Source organism: Cnephaeus nilssonii (genome assembly GCF_951640355.1).
Source record: "Cnephaeus nilssonii genome assembly, chromosome: 14".
NCBI classification, from domain to species: Eukaryota; Metazoa; Chordata; class Mammalia; order Chiroptera; family Vespertilionidae; genus Cnephaeus; species Cnephaeus nilssonii.
In genome coordinates this window covers 17,234,817-17,249,693 of record NC_137085.1, presented here as the reverse complement: position 1 = coordinate 17,249,693, position 14,877 = coordinate 17,234,817, and positions in this window count along the sequence as shown.

Below are 14,877 nucleotides of genomic sequence, written 5' to 3'. Positions count from 1 at the left end.
CCCGCGGCCCCTTTCATTGTCGAGGTCACTGGCCGGAGAAAAGCCGCCACCGAGCCGGTCTTGCGACGGCGGGAATCCTCTTAGACTGAGACTGAGCCTAAGAGGGCGTGTCTTCCTGGGCTGGGTTCGCTTTCAAACTACAACACCTATCTCGGCTGCAGGTCCACACACGCAAATCCCAGGAATATTTTTCTTTTATGTAGTTTGTGTAATTATACACATAAGAAAAGAAGTAGCCATGGGGACGTTTTCAGTACTGTTCAATAATCTGTGTTTAAGAAATGGCTGAGCCACATCTCAGAACTCCTAGTGGGATTTCCACATTTACAGTAAAAGCTAGCCTTCGATGGATGGGTGCCGCCTGGTCTGTGGCCGTTAACCCAGTAGGCACCTTTTCTAGAACTTGAACATATGTTCTTCATAATGGATGTTTTCTCAGCAGTAAACGTTTATGATGTGCTAGTTTGTTGGGCATGGACCCGTGACTGAAGCAATAAGACTAACCAAGCATTTATCGAGTGCCTGGAGCGTGCTAGGTGCTCCCTGTGCGTCAGCTCCAGGCTTGTCATCTCTGGGCTGCAGGAGACTAAGAAATGTTTGAGTTCCTTATTCTATGCTAAGCAGCCAGCTGTTTCTAGAGACTAACGGGTCTGCCAGATACAAAGGCCCAGGTTCTTAAATCTCACACCTGACTTCTCTGGAGGAAGGAATTCCTCTGAGACCAGCTCTTGCTGACTAATCTAGATATAGTGTAACGTGGCGATGTGGTGGTTGGCCAGGATCCCTTTTCAGTTGAAGGCGTCTTTTATTCCTAGCGTGACTAAAAAGATGATCAAGATATACCGTCTATGCTGATAGAACCTTAGGAGAACCTTTGGGTTTTAGGTTGCCTGACTAGACAAAACAGAAACCAGGGCATAAGAAACCTCCCAAAAAAAGTTCCAAACGGACCTTCTGAACAAAGCTTATTTAAGGAGAAAAGGTTCTACCCCCAGAACAACATTTTGCAACTTCCCGGCAAGTTCATCCTCCCAGGGTTGGGAGACTATTACAAGGAGAAAGATCAATTAACTTGCTGCTAATCATTTTGCCCTTTACTTGGTGGGTGTTAGCCCTTGAACCCCTCTATCTTCCTTCTTGAGAGCTTTTTGTAATTTCTGCCTCACAAGAATTTTAACATATTGCTTAATAGTAGGTCAGTTTACTTGAGTTCAAATTCCAGCTCTGGCATTTAGAAGTTGAGCCCGTGTTTAACTTTTTGGTGCTTCAGTTCTGTCATCTGTAAAAGGGAAATAAAAATAAACGAGGAACCACTTCACACCCATTAGATGGCTACTATTTTTAAAAAAACCAACAACACAGAAAATAGCAAGTGTTGGTGAGGATGTGGAGAAAATGGAACCCTTGTGCACTGTTGGTGGGAATGGTACAGCTACTGTGAAACAATATGGCAGTTGCTCCAAAAATTAAAAATAGAATTACTATATAATCCAGCAATTCCATGTCTGGGTAATATCCAAAAGAATTGAAAGCAGGGCCTTAAAGAGATAGTTGCACACCCATATTCATAGCAGCACCATTCATAACACCCAAGAGGTGGGAGCAACCCAAGTGTTCATTGACAGATGAATGGATAAACAAAATGCGGCATATATGTACAATAAAATAGTATTCAGCCTTAAAAAAGTGCATTCTGATATGTTATAGCACACAGGAACCGTGAGGACATTATGCTAAGTGACATAAGCTAGTCACAAAAAGACAAATACTGTGTGTGATATTGCGATTTGTAAGAAATATATATTTCTCATATATATTGGTCTTCGCCACAATTCTGGGCTCACAGCTCCAGAAACCTTGGGTGTTTCCCAAGCGTTGAGAGTGATAAAGGTGTCTTTTGTTATGTTCATGAGGTGGCTTTTGGAAAGCACCTGCAGATGGGAACTGGTTGCCAGGGGAGCCAACCAAGGTTGGGAGCATTCAGTCCCACCCCAGCCTTCCTGGGATGGGGCAGGGAGCTGGAGATTGAATTCAGTCACCAACGGCCAATGATTTAATCAATCATGCTTATATAATGAAGCCTTTATAAAAACCTAAAGAGGGTGTTGGGAGAGCTTCCAAGTTGGGGAGCCAGAAGGCTTCCATGTGCCCCGGTGCGGGTCCTGAGTTCCATGAGGACAGAAGCTCATTTGTTTGGGACCTCGCCCTACGTATCTCTTCATCTGGCTACTGATTCATATCCTTTAATATCCTTTGTAATAAATCAGTAATCTAGTGAGTAAACACATTTTTCCTGAGTTCTGTGAGCCGTTCTAGCCAATAAACTGAACCCAAGGTGGGGTCTTTGGAACCTCCAATCTGTAGCCCGTCAGTCAGAAGCACAGGTAACCTGGGCTTGTGTCTGGCATCTGCAGTGTGTGTGCTGGGGAATGGGAGTCTTATAGGACTGACCCTTTAACCTGTGGAATCTGATGCTTTGGAGTTGGGTTCAGGAACTCTTATTTACTGTGTGATTCCATTCACAGGAAGTACTTAGAGTTGTCAAAGTCATAGGGACAGAAATCAGATCGGTGGTTGCCAGGGGTAGGAGGGAAGAGAAAAATGGAGAATTATTTAATGGTTATAAAGTTTCAGTTTTACAAAATGGAAAGAGTTCTGGGGATAGATGGTGGTGATGGCAGCAACTATGAAAGATCTGTGTTTTACTGGATATCTTGGTACTTGGTCAGTAGGTCTTAGCACCTCCATATCTACCAGGGGCAAGTCCAGGATAAAAGGAATGAATGTTACAGTCCTATGGTTCTGTCAAATGATAAGGAAACTTGAGGAGGTAGCAGTGTGTGAATTACTTCATCCTGAGCCATTATGTTTATTATAGACTTTCAGTATCAAAGTGGAGTTGATAATAGTCCTCAGTTTCCAATTGAAGCCACCCTAATCCTCTTTTGCTATTCTGTGATAAAATATTTATAGGAAATGCATTAGGCTAGACAGCCTTTAAAATCAAGTGTGGAGAGCCCTGGCCGGGTGGCTCAGTTGGTTGGAGCGTCCCTCTACACCAAAAGGTTGTGGGTTTGAATCCTGGTCAGGGCACATACCCAGGTTGTGGGTTTGGTCCCCAGTTGGGGCGCCTACAGGAGGCAACCAATAGATGTTTCTCTCACATCAATGTTTCCCTCTCTCCCTTCTTCTCTATCTAAAAATCAATTTTTAAAAATTAAGTGTGTAGAAATTTGAGACAATTACAGAATGAGTTACCTATTGCTTGTAACAAATTATTCCAAAAGTTCTTGGTTTAAAACAACAAATACATATTTTCTTGCCGTTTTCGAAGGACTGGAATCTAGGCAGTGGGATCTTTAGCTTGGGATCTTTTCTGAGATTGCAGTCAAGATGCCACCTGGAGCTATATGGTCATTGGGAAGCTCAACTGGATGGAAGGATCTGCTTGTAAAACTCACTCACGTGGCTAATGGCAGGAGGTTTCAATCCCTCATCACACAGGCCTTTCCGTAGGGTTGCTCATGATGTGGCAACTCACAGCCAGAGCAAGTAATGTAAGAAGTAAAGAGAGTGCCCAAGGTAGAAGTCACAGTGTCTTTTATAGCCTGAGTGTGGAAGTGACATTGCTTCTGCCGTATACTGTTGATCACACAGACCAACCTTGATACAGTGTGAAAGGGGACTGCAAAGCTGCGGATAACAGGAGGTGGGGTCTTTGGGGACTGCTTTAGTCCATTCAGGCTGCTGTAACAGAATACCATAGACTGGGCATTTTCTATACCACAGAATTTTATTTATCACAGTTCTGGAGGCTGGGAAGTCCAAGATCAAGGTGCCAGCATGACGGTGAGGATGCACTTCCTGGTTTATAGATGGCTGTCTCTTTTATAAAGGCACTCATCCCATTTATCAGAGCTCTGCCCTCCTGACCTAATCACCGGCCAGCAGGTGCAGATTCAGACCCAGTGTGGAGTCAGGTCTTATCCAGCGTTTGCAAGCCCAGTCTGCGTGGCACAGATACCAAAGCACGAAGCCCCTCTGCCTCTTTCCCCGTGGAGGGAGGTAAAGGGGTGCCTCCTGTCGAACATAATAAGAAAGAATCGGGAGGCTTTGGCTACAAATAAACGACAAAGATTTATTCATGGGTCTTAGAGTTTGCAAGCTGTAAACACAGCTAGAGGAAACCCAGAAGGGTTCCACAGAACAAAGAAAAAGTATGCGTTTTTATAATGTAACTATTATCACAAGAGAGAAAGGAGACCTGCAATCTTAGCTATTTGATTGGTTCATAAAGCTGTTTTATTGGTTCAGCCATATGGATCATGAAGATGATGAATTTCGGGTGGGCATCAAGAGGGGCATCAAGCAGTCTGGGCACACAGAGGCTTTCTTTGAGGAGGCCTTACACTGGACTGGAACCCAGGCCCACCAATGTATACTGCACTGATGATGGTCCGTATCATGCCTAACCCAGGGTTGGAGAGTTACAGAAAAGTTTAAAAGTTCAAATGTCAAAGATCAAATACTAGAACAAAAGAATTCTCCTGCTTATCACTTAGGAATTTACAAGAGTTTCAGGAGCTCTGTGCCAGGAATGGGGGTGGGAGGGGTGCGGGGCAAAGACCAATATATATATTTTTTTCTATGATCTCACAAGGTCAGAAATGGACACATTTTTTGGTGCAGGGAATAGGTGAGAAAAAACAAATTATTAACTTCCAAATACTTCCTCTGAGATTAGATGAATTCAATAAATTCTTACAAAACAATAATTAATTCTGGCTAGTGCTGAATGTCCATTCTTTGGCTTTTTTTTTTTTTCTTTCTATCATTTGTGATTCTGGAGTTGCTCATGAATTATTACAGTATCCACAACAGTTGTACTTTTGGCTGAGGAACATTTCTGCAATGTTAAGGAATTGATATTCTTATATTCCTTTGTACGTTGGTTTATATGTACCATGTGTTAAACAATAAAAATTCAGTTGAGTAAATATAAAGATTAAATTGGCTTTATTCAACAATTCATGAATCTGGCAGCAGATTCTCATTTAGCAAACAGAAAGGAGTACCAAAAAGCTGCAGGAAAGGAAAGGTTTTTAAAGGCAGAGAGGGGGGTGGGACAAGGAAGAAAAGGATTATTTCAGGCAAGGTCACCTTCTTTTGGGGGACAAAAAGGATCCATTAGGTGGTTACCCCACTGGTGCTGAACAGGAAATTTCAGACTGACCGATTCAGATTACATTCCTAGGGAAGGTTGAAACTGAAATTAAGTTAGGAACTAAGTTTTGCTTCGGTGATGTGGGCTTAGCAAAAGTGATTCCATTTGGGGTCTGTTGTTTCTTAACACATGAGTGAAGCATGACAGATTATTTGCTGTATGACTCTAGATACTACTTTAAGGGATGGTAAAAATTGCATTCTAAGTGATAATTTAGGATAAAGTTAAAATATAAACGAATATTCTGAGATAATGATTTATCATATGCATCACCATTTCAATGTGGTTTTGTTGTTGTTGTTGTTAATCACCTGAGGATATTTTTCCCTTGATTTTGAGAGAGAGTGGAAGGGAGGGGGAGCGACAGAGAGAGGGAAGCATTAATGTGAAAGAGACACATCGATTGGTTATCCCCCTGCACCTGCCCTGACCAGTGCTGGAGATCAAGCCTGCAATGGAGGTATGTGCCCTTGACCTGAATCGAACCTGGGACCCTTCAGTCCTCAGGCTGATGCTCTATCCACTGAGACAAACTGGCTAAGGCTCAATGTTTTAATATGATATATGAAATTTGTGATTCAGTTTTGAATCTAAGTATTCTACCTAATAAAAGGGTAATATGCAAATTAATTGTCACTCTGTCACAAAGATGGTGGCACCCATAGCCACAAGATGGTGGCACCCAGTCCTCTCAGCCCCGCTGGAGTCCCCCAGTCCCCGGGCGGGGGCGGGGGGGCGGCTGCTGAGAGCGGGCAGCGTGAGTGGCCTGTCGGAATGCTTGCTTCGTCACTGCGGCAATGAGGCAAGTATTCCGCACCGGGCCGCGGATGGGCCTCTGGGCTGCGAAGAGCCTCTGGGCAGCAGGCACAGAGCGGCCAGGCCCCGCAGAGAGCTACTGGCACTCAGATTCATGTGCAAGGCTACTAGTTACTTTAATAATTGGCAATTTCAGTTGCTTCCTTAACAGAGGACATGTTTTATCTAAATTGAAATTAATAAGAAACCACCTAAGAAGTATAACCACTTAAGGAAGTGTGTCCAATTGGACATTACTATTGTTAAATTGATTATACAAAGAGACCACTAGACTGAGGAGGTTCTAATGCTGTAGCAGCCTGCATAAGTGAACCAAAATCTAAGCATGCAAATATCTTAAGGTTATAGAATTGAAGCCTAAGGACAACCAATTACAAACAGCCAACTAGGCTTTAAGCTATACCCAATCAATAATTACCTTTTCTCTATGAAGTGTCTCCCCAGTTCCAAGCTAACCTATCAGTCAGAGCGTCTGCCCCTTGGTGGTCAGTGCACGTCATAGCTACTGGTCAACTGGTCAACTGTTTGCCCCTGGTGGTCAGTGCATGTCATAGCGAGCAGTTGAGTGCCCTAGCATATCATTAGCATATTACACTTTGATTGGTTGAATGGATGACCGGACAACCGGACACTTAGCATATTAGGCTTTTATTTTATAGGATAATAATGTAAATATTATTTTGCTCCTGTAAAAACAAGAAAAAGACATTTTATAAAGTGTTTATGTATGGATTTTATTACTCATATCAAATATCAACAGACCACCTAGACATGAAACATAATAAAGTAAGTTGTCTTTGATATTTAGCCAACTTTCAGTCATTTCGAAGCCATAGCTTTACACACATTTGCAGCCTTATTTATAACTTTCAAATATTTAGACAGACGGAATGTGAGCCTGCATCTGTAGTCTTGCCGCAGGTCCCATAGATGCTCAGATGGGCCTGACTAGGTGTACGTTTACCTGTGCTAAGCCTGTTGCTGTGCTTTCATCAGCAGCATAAGAAAATTAAAGTCAAAATATTTGTTTTTTTAAAATCTTAAGTATACATGTGGGCACTAACACCTATTTCATTAGTCGATTAAATAGTGGTCATCCAGATGGCTCATCATTTGCTATGTTATATTTTATATTCAGAATGTAGTCAGAATATTAAGAAAACTTTTAAGATCATCTTCAAAATAAAGATGCTGAGGACATACCAGCTCCAGTTAAAAACACATTATGTATAAAGTTAACAGCAAAGAGACATAATTCTGAAGCAGGAAAAATTCTAATAAGTAAAATTGAAGTTTTTTAAAAATGGGAAATACTTCTGTAGTACACCTCAAATTGTATGACATGAATTCAACCTTGCTTGTTAACACCTCTCACATCTGATGAAGGTGAGGTAGGATACAGAGGAACATGTCTGTCAAGTGGAAGAGAGGGTTGTGACATGGCCTAGGAAGGTGGAAGCCTAGGACTGAGCCTGGAGGTGTCCTTGGTGCTGCTGAGTATCGTATACTTTTAATTTGAAATAGAAAGCCATACCTGTCATAAGAGTGTTTTTTTTTTAAATGCTATGCACTTTTAATTGGGGTGTAAAAGGGATTTCTTACCGTTCTTTTTATAGTTATATCAATTTAGGAGTGGAAAAAGGCAAGCAAGAGGTCGGCTGACACAAATAATATTGCTTAGCTTTGGAAAAGAAGTAGGGGGCATTGTAAATGTTTAACTCAGATGTCTCATGTTTTGATTTAAAATTTTTTTCTTATTAGAATTTTTAAATTGCAGAAGAAATAAATGCTCATTGTAATGTGTGAAAGTAAACATTATGAAGTTATAGAAAGAAAATGGTAATCTGATCCCTGACTGCCCTGCTGGCCCCTCACCCCAAGTTAAAACCCTTAACAGCTTGGTCCATATCCTATCATGTGTATTCTGTTCTCATTTAAGCACATACTAGTACACATATACATTCACTCATATACAGTAATCCCAGTATACATATGACTTCAGCACTTGCCTTTTTATTTTATTTTTTAAATCTTTTTTTTTGCACTTGCCTTTTTAATTTATCATAGACCTCCCGATACATAAAGCTCTAATTCATTTTTTATTGCTGCATTATATAGTGTGGATGTTAATAGTAATGTCCCAGTGTTGCTCCTTAGTTGTGACAAATGTACCATAATGACCTAGGGTGTTAACTCTGGGTGAGGAGCATATGAGGACACTGTACTATCTTTGCAACTTTTCAGTAAATCTAAAAGTATTCTAAAATAAAAAGTTTAAATTAAGAGGGAGGGGAAGATCCTTTTGCTGGCCACATTCTTCCTGAGGGAGCATATCTAGGCCAAGAAAGCATCCTGTCTTTTGACAATGAGTTGCTTACTTTGAATAAATTATGTAGGTGGGTCAGAGAGGAATTCTGAAAAGTCATTTCCCCTGTCCAAATTCCCCCAGCAAGCTCAGAGAAGCCTTCCAGAACAGCAGATTCTGACTGTCCTGACCATTCCACGCACCCACCCCAGCAAGCACACTGATTCACAGTGGCATCCCGATCCTCCCCTGCCTCAAGACACTGCTCAGGATCATCAGAAGTCTTCTTTGCTGGACATGTTGTCCTGGTTCTTGAACCCTGGCTCTTTTCTTCACCATTGACACTTGCTTTGACCACCCTTTAGTGACCAATTCAGATCCCTTACCCTGTTTTGTTTTGTTTTTAATTTTTTATTTTTAAATCTTGGCTCCCCACTCAACTCTGCACAATCTCTATTTATTTATTTGTGTTTATTATTGACTAGTGGCCCAGTGCACGAATTTCGTGCACTGGAGGGGTGGTCCCGCAGCTCAGCCTGCAACCTCTCACAGTCTGGGAGCCCTCAGGGGATGTTCGACTGACGGCTTAGGCCCACTTCCCCCTTCCCCAGGGACATTTTTAGCGCTGCGTGGAGGCGGGAGAGGCTCCCACCACTGCTGCTGCGCTCGCCAGCCGTGAGCCCTGCTTCTGGCTGAGCAGCGCTCCCCCTGTGGGAGTGCACTGACCACCAGGGGGCAGCTCCTGCATTGAGTGTCTGCCCCCTGGTGGTCAGTATGCATCATAGCGATCAGTCATTCCACTGTTTGGTTGATTTGCATATTAGCCTTTTATTATATAGGATTTTAGAGAGAGAGAGGAAGGGAGAGAGAGAAACCTCAGTTTGTTCTACTTATCTATGCATTCATTGGTTGATTCTTGTATGTGCCCTGACCAGGAATCGAACCCGAAACCTTGGCATATTGGGACAACACTCTAACCAACTGAGCTACCTGGCCAACTGCACTATCTCTTGATTTCTGTACCACCTGAAGCCGTACTGGTAGGTGAGAGATATTCTTTCTACTGCCTTTCACTGCCCAACTAGCCGAAGGCCCCCTGGGTCTCATTTGGAAGGAGTGGACACTGTGTAGCTTCTCTTATCCATGTGATGGGATGCCATCAGCAGCAATATCTCTAATAAAAATACAGGAGCTGTCCAGACAAGAGTAGCTTTAAAGAGATACTATTCTCCTTTATTAGTAATTACACAAATTATGATTTTGTAGCATATGTTCCATTTTGTAAAGAGAGCAGTGACATGCTTTAGTTTCTGGTGTCCTCTTCAGTTTCCTGATCCCCAGACAGTACTGGCCATGTACCAGTGTTTCAACACTCCACAGGGTTCTAGACAGCCCTGGGGCTAATGGATGGAACCAAATCAACAGAGCAGACCTTAATCCTGAGGCTGTACAGAAATCCAGCAGTCGAGGTGAACCTAGAACTCTGCTCTCATTCAGTGTTAAATTACTTTACTTGTATCATCAATCACTTCCCAAGATCCCACTCCAAGGGACTAGATGTGTGGCTTTTCCTAGGAAGAACTTGGGTCTGCCTTGACTTGATGACAAGAAGCAGTTGAATGAGACTAACAACCTTATAAGGAAGGATGTTGACCTGGAGGAGCCAAGAACCACCATAAGCACTAGAAATTTGGCGTTGAATGAACCTCCATTCTGGTGTAGGACAGCATGGTTTAAGAAGTCTTGTAGAGGATGGAGTTTGATTTTGTAGAAAATGAGCGTTCCAACAGATGAAACTTCTAGAAGTTTCTGGGATGTTTTGGCCTAAGCCCAAAGGCTACTATTCTCACAAGCAGAGAGAATCAGATCAATGGGTGTGTAGCGAGTGCAGCTTCCTGAATCTCCCATTTTCTTCACGAGTGGTGGCGACGGTGTGCTGCCTGCCATATCATAAGAGGCCTGAGCGGGGGCACAGAAAACCAATCAGAGAATCCTGAAGCTTCAGCATAATTAATTACCTCAGGGAGCCGGGGGTGTGGGGGAAGCCCCACCTTTAGCAAGTCACCTCGCCTGGATCTATAACCTGGGTCCTGAGGATACTTTTCTTGCTGTGGCCCCAGCACCATCTTGCTACACTGCCCACAGGTTATACAGAAGGACAAGGCCTTTGCCTGAGTCTCACGACCTCTGTGTGACTGGGATGAGCCTGTGGGCCTGCACAGGTCACCCGGTTCACAAAGCGCAGGCAGGGCTGGCCGAGCAGGCTTGGCTGGAGCTGCCACAGTGGTGGAACCTGGGGCAAAGGTGGGGGAAGAGCTGGTGGAATTCACAGGCAGGAGCTCTGTTCCTCTTCTTATAGCTTTTTCTGCATCTTAGAGAGCAGTGTTTCTCACCTTTTTTTTTTTTTTCTTTTCTTTTCTTATCACTGCCTCCACTGGGGAAAAGTTGATTAGGCTTAAATTTTCCCTAATGAGAAAAAGTAAATACTAAGACATAAGATTTTGGCAGGTAACTTTGGAGGGCCACAAGCCATTGTAATATCGGAGAGTTTTTTGCCCCAACCCCACCCCAAGAATCAATTTCCCTTTTCGAGAATGCATGTGATAGAAGGATGGTTCTGCTGCTGAGAACACCACTACCCACAAAGGGAAGCTCGCTTCTCAGCCTCTCTCCTGCCTGCTTGCATTCCTCGTCATCTGAATCTCTAAGGATGAATTCAGCTGCGTGTTACAGGATCCCAATTAAACTGTCTGAGACCACAGTGGTGTTTATGGTTTGCTTATGACGTCTAGGGGTAGGTGCAGTGGCTCACTGATGCCCTCAGAACACAGGCTCTTACCCACTCCGCTATCCTCAGGGTATCGGGTATATCTCCACGCTTGGCCACAAGATGGCTGTAGCAGCTCCAGGCATCAGAACCTCACAAAACGGCATTTGTAGGGAGAGGGAGGAAGAGACAGGACAACAGTGAAAAGGGGCAGATGACTGGTAGGCAAATAAAAGTTGCTGAGCTCTCTCTTTTTCAATTTTAAATCCTCACCTCTCCATGCTTAGAGACAGGAATGGAGAGCGAAACATTGATGTGAGATAGAAACATAGATCGGTTGCCTTCCTTACACACCCCAACTGTTGTACAGGGCGACAATCAACCAACTGAACCACTCCAGCTGGGCCTCTTTCTTTCTTCACTCCTTTACCTTTTGGCTTTATCTGTAGTATTCCCCAAACCCACACGTGGACACGATGCATCCACTTGGAAGGGTGCACTAGCAATAGCACTAGCTGGTTGGCCTTGAACAAGTTACTTAATATCTCTGGGCCTCAGCTTCCTCATTTATGAAGTTAGGATCATGCACTAGATGCCTGATTATGGAAACGTATAAATAGCGCTGATGTGGAGATTCTTGAACCCATCTTTTGATGAATATACACATGCATTTCTGTTGTGGTCTGGGAATGAAACTGCTGGGTCATATGATAGCTGAATGTTCCTCTTCTAGATGCCCTTTAAGGATCATTCCTAGTAATGAACCCAAACACTTTCATGGAGCACATAGTCAGTAAATAGGTGTTTCTATCTTATCCAAAAATTCACGGCTAATAAGATTCAGTGCCAGGACTTGTCAGCGCAGTATCTTCTCCAGCCCAGCCCCTGCTGGGTAGCCACTACAAAAGGACACATGCACACCCCCACACTCCAGAGCCTGCTTGTGAAGGAAGCCAAGTAGCAGGTGTCCCTTGTGATGGGGGTGAATTGCATTTCTCTGGCCAGATGAGGCCCTTGTTACTAGGAGCCCACATGGCCAGCCCTCCAAAAAGAAGTTTCTGGAGCTCTGGAAAATATTCACTCCATCATGAGGCACTTCACAGCCAGCACTAAAAAATGAATGTCAACAGAGAATTTAGTTCATCTGAGCCCCTCCGTACTGGAAGCATCTGGTAGATCCTCAATAAAAATAACCATAAAAGTATAGGGTAAAGTTCGCTGCAATAGCATTTTGTAAGAGAAATTTGTGTTTTGAGCACTTTTCAGGAAACGGGAAATCTCTCCAAAGTAAGCACTTAAAATACTATGTACAAAAGGAGGTTTGGAATGTCAGTTTCTGGTTTAGAGAGAGGGGTGGAGCTCTAAGAACAGCGTCTGTCAAAGTACAGTCTATAGACCAGCATCAACGTGAGCATCAGTTGTTAATAAAAGACTTAGATTTCAGCCCCACCCCAGAATCAGAACCTCTTAGGTGGGGTCTAGAAGTTGGCATGGGAACAAACGCACAGGTAGGTGGTTCTTAGGCACCGAGCCCGTGATCTGTGCTGCATTACCCACTGCAAAGGGTCTCCATGTTTTTTGGGGTCCAGGCATGTCAATATAGAAAGATAAATGTCCTATCCTTTACCCCTAAGCATCTCTGTTGGTTCTGGGGCAAGGTCCAATTTCTTGTTTGCAAAACTCTTCAGATCCTAGCCTCAAGTGGACCTGCTGGCTTTTGCTTTTTCCTGGGATACCATTGGCTGAATTAAATCATCCACACAATTTTGCCTCTGTTGGTGACAGCGCCTTCTGAGTTGTCCCTCTTGTTTGAGACAGCCCTCTGTGGCTTTGTCCATGTCACTTCTGAATGCTCTTTGAAAACCTCCTTTGTCCTCATCAGCCGTCCACTTCAGAAGTGCTGGTGTTATTTTGAGGCAGGGTTTGGGATGCCATGTAGAATAAAGCCATGATTGTATTAAAAACCAGAAGAGGGTGAGCAGCTAACACAAACATGAATACAGCCTAAGCACATGCTGTACCAGGGGAGAGAAAGAGAATGCTCTGTTGTGGCTCTGCTTTGTCTCTGAGGTCTGGGTGCTCATGTAAAGTCCTCACAGACTTGCTAGTGAGATTTACAGGATTCCAGCTTGGCAAGCGTACCAATTTTGGGGCCCAAGGCCCTGGCCCCTGTAAGGCACAAGCCTAAATGCCTAAGATTCCCTATGGATGCGGGAAGGCCCCAGGCTCAGTTCTTGGGTTCTGGTGGCATCTTCCCTGTGCCCCCAAACACACATATCTAGTTTGTTCTTCCTCAGAGCTCAGCCCTCCACAAATTCCACCAAACACAATCATTTTCTGTTCTGATATAAAATTTTCAGGCCCTGGCCAAGTAGCTCAGTTAGTTGGTGTCGTCCAGATGCACCAAGGTTGTGGGGTCGATCCTGGTCAGGGCCCGAAAGAATCAACCAATGAAGGCATAAATGGGAGGAGCAACAAATCGATGTTTCTCTCTCTCCCTTCCTCTCTGTCTCTCAAACCAATCAATAAGAAATAAAATAAAATCTCATAAAAACTTCATATTTCCTCCTCAGCACCATGTTGCTTTGAGAACCTTTAGTAAAAGCATAGTCTTCTACTTTGGGACACTTAACGTTATTTCACTGTCAGTTTTCCACCACAAGGAACACTGCAATACAACAGGAAATGGTGAATATGAATAGGCAGTCCTGGGCTTAAAATGAATGGTGGAAACTTTTACCAAAATGTTTTCTACCGAAGTTCACTTTCTTTAGTTTTGATGACTACCCACTGGGTCATTGTGGCCAGATGCCACTGACCAACCAGGAAATTGAAAAATAAATAAATAAACTGTTTCCATTTTGAATCCAGCCTTTCAGGAACTCTGGTTTTATGTTTTTGTTTTGTTTTAGGGTTTTTTTGGCGGGATGGGAACATAGAAAATGGTACTCTGATCCAAACTGAGCAAATAGAGGAGTTTGGAGTGCAGCATGTTTAATTGTGAAAACGTTGGGATTATTACTTCCTAACAGGAGCAGAGAAAACTTGACAGAGAGGGAAAGGAAGGGAGGTCTATGCCACACCAGTATTTTGCTAGGAATACGATTTCATTCTCACAACACTACCTTGCTCCCTGTGCTCCTCCCTTCAGGTTAGAAAACAGGTTCATTAAGGTTAGGCAACTTGCTCAGGGTCACCCACTTGTGGTGACCAAGCAGGAATTCTAATGTCGATCACATTTTACTCTTCCTTGGTGTCCTTGAAGAGAAAGCTGTGTGGAGTCTTAATAAAATCCCCACTATGGTACGGCAGCCTGGTTGCTAAAATAAATACCGCCATTCAATAAGAAATCCCTATGCTATACATCTATAGAACACTCATTTCTAGTTATATTCATGCTGTGCATTTTAACGCCAATCAGAAGAACCGTGAATAGGGCCTGTGGTAGTTGTCAAGCAGCTGTTGGATATATAGTGTTAATTTTACCCAGTTCCAAGAGGACCAGACCTTGGCATTCCTGTGAAGAAGATGCAGCACTTGAAATTGTTCCCAGTGCCCTCTGAGCCCTAGTCTCCCCACAAGGCAGACACATGCGGAGGAGACAAAAGATGATAACTGAGGACTAAGGCCCAAAGAATCACGCTGGGGAGGATAAGGAAGGTCTTTGAAGCTCATTGAGTCTCTGAGTGATATTTTGGGTCAGCTTCAACTTTCTGCATTCTCCTCCTGCCGAAACATCACTTGTTTCTAGATTAAAGTGTGGTG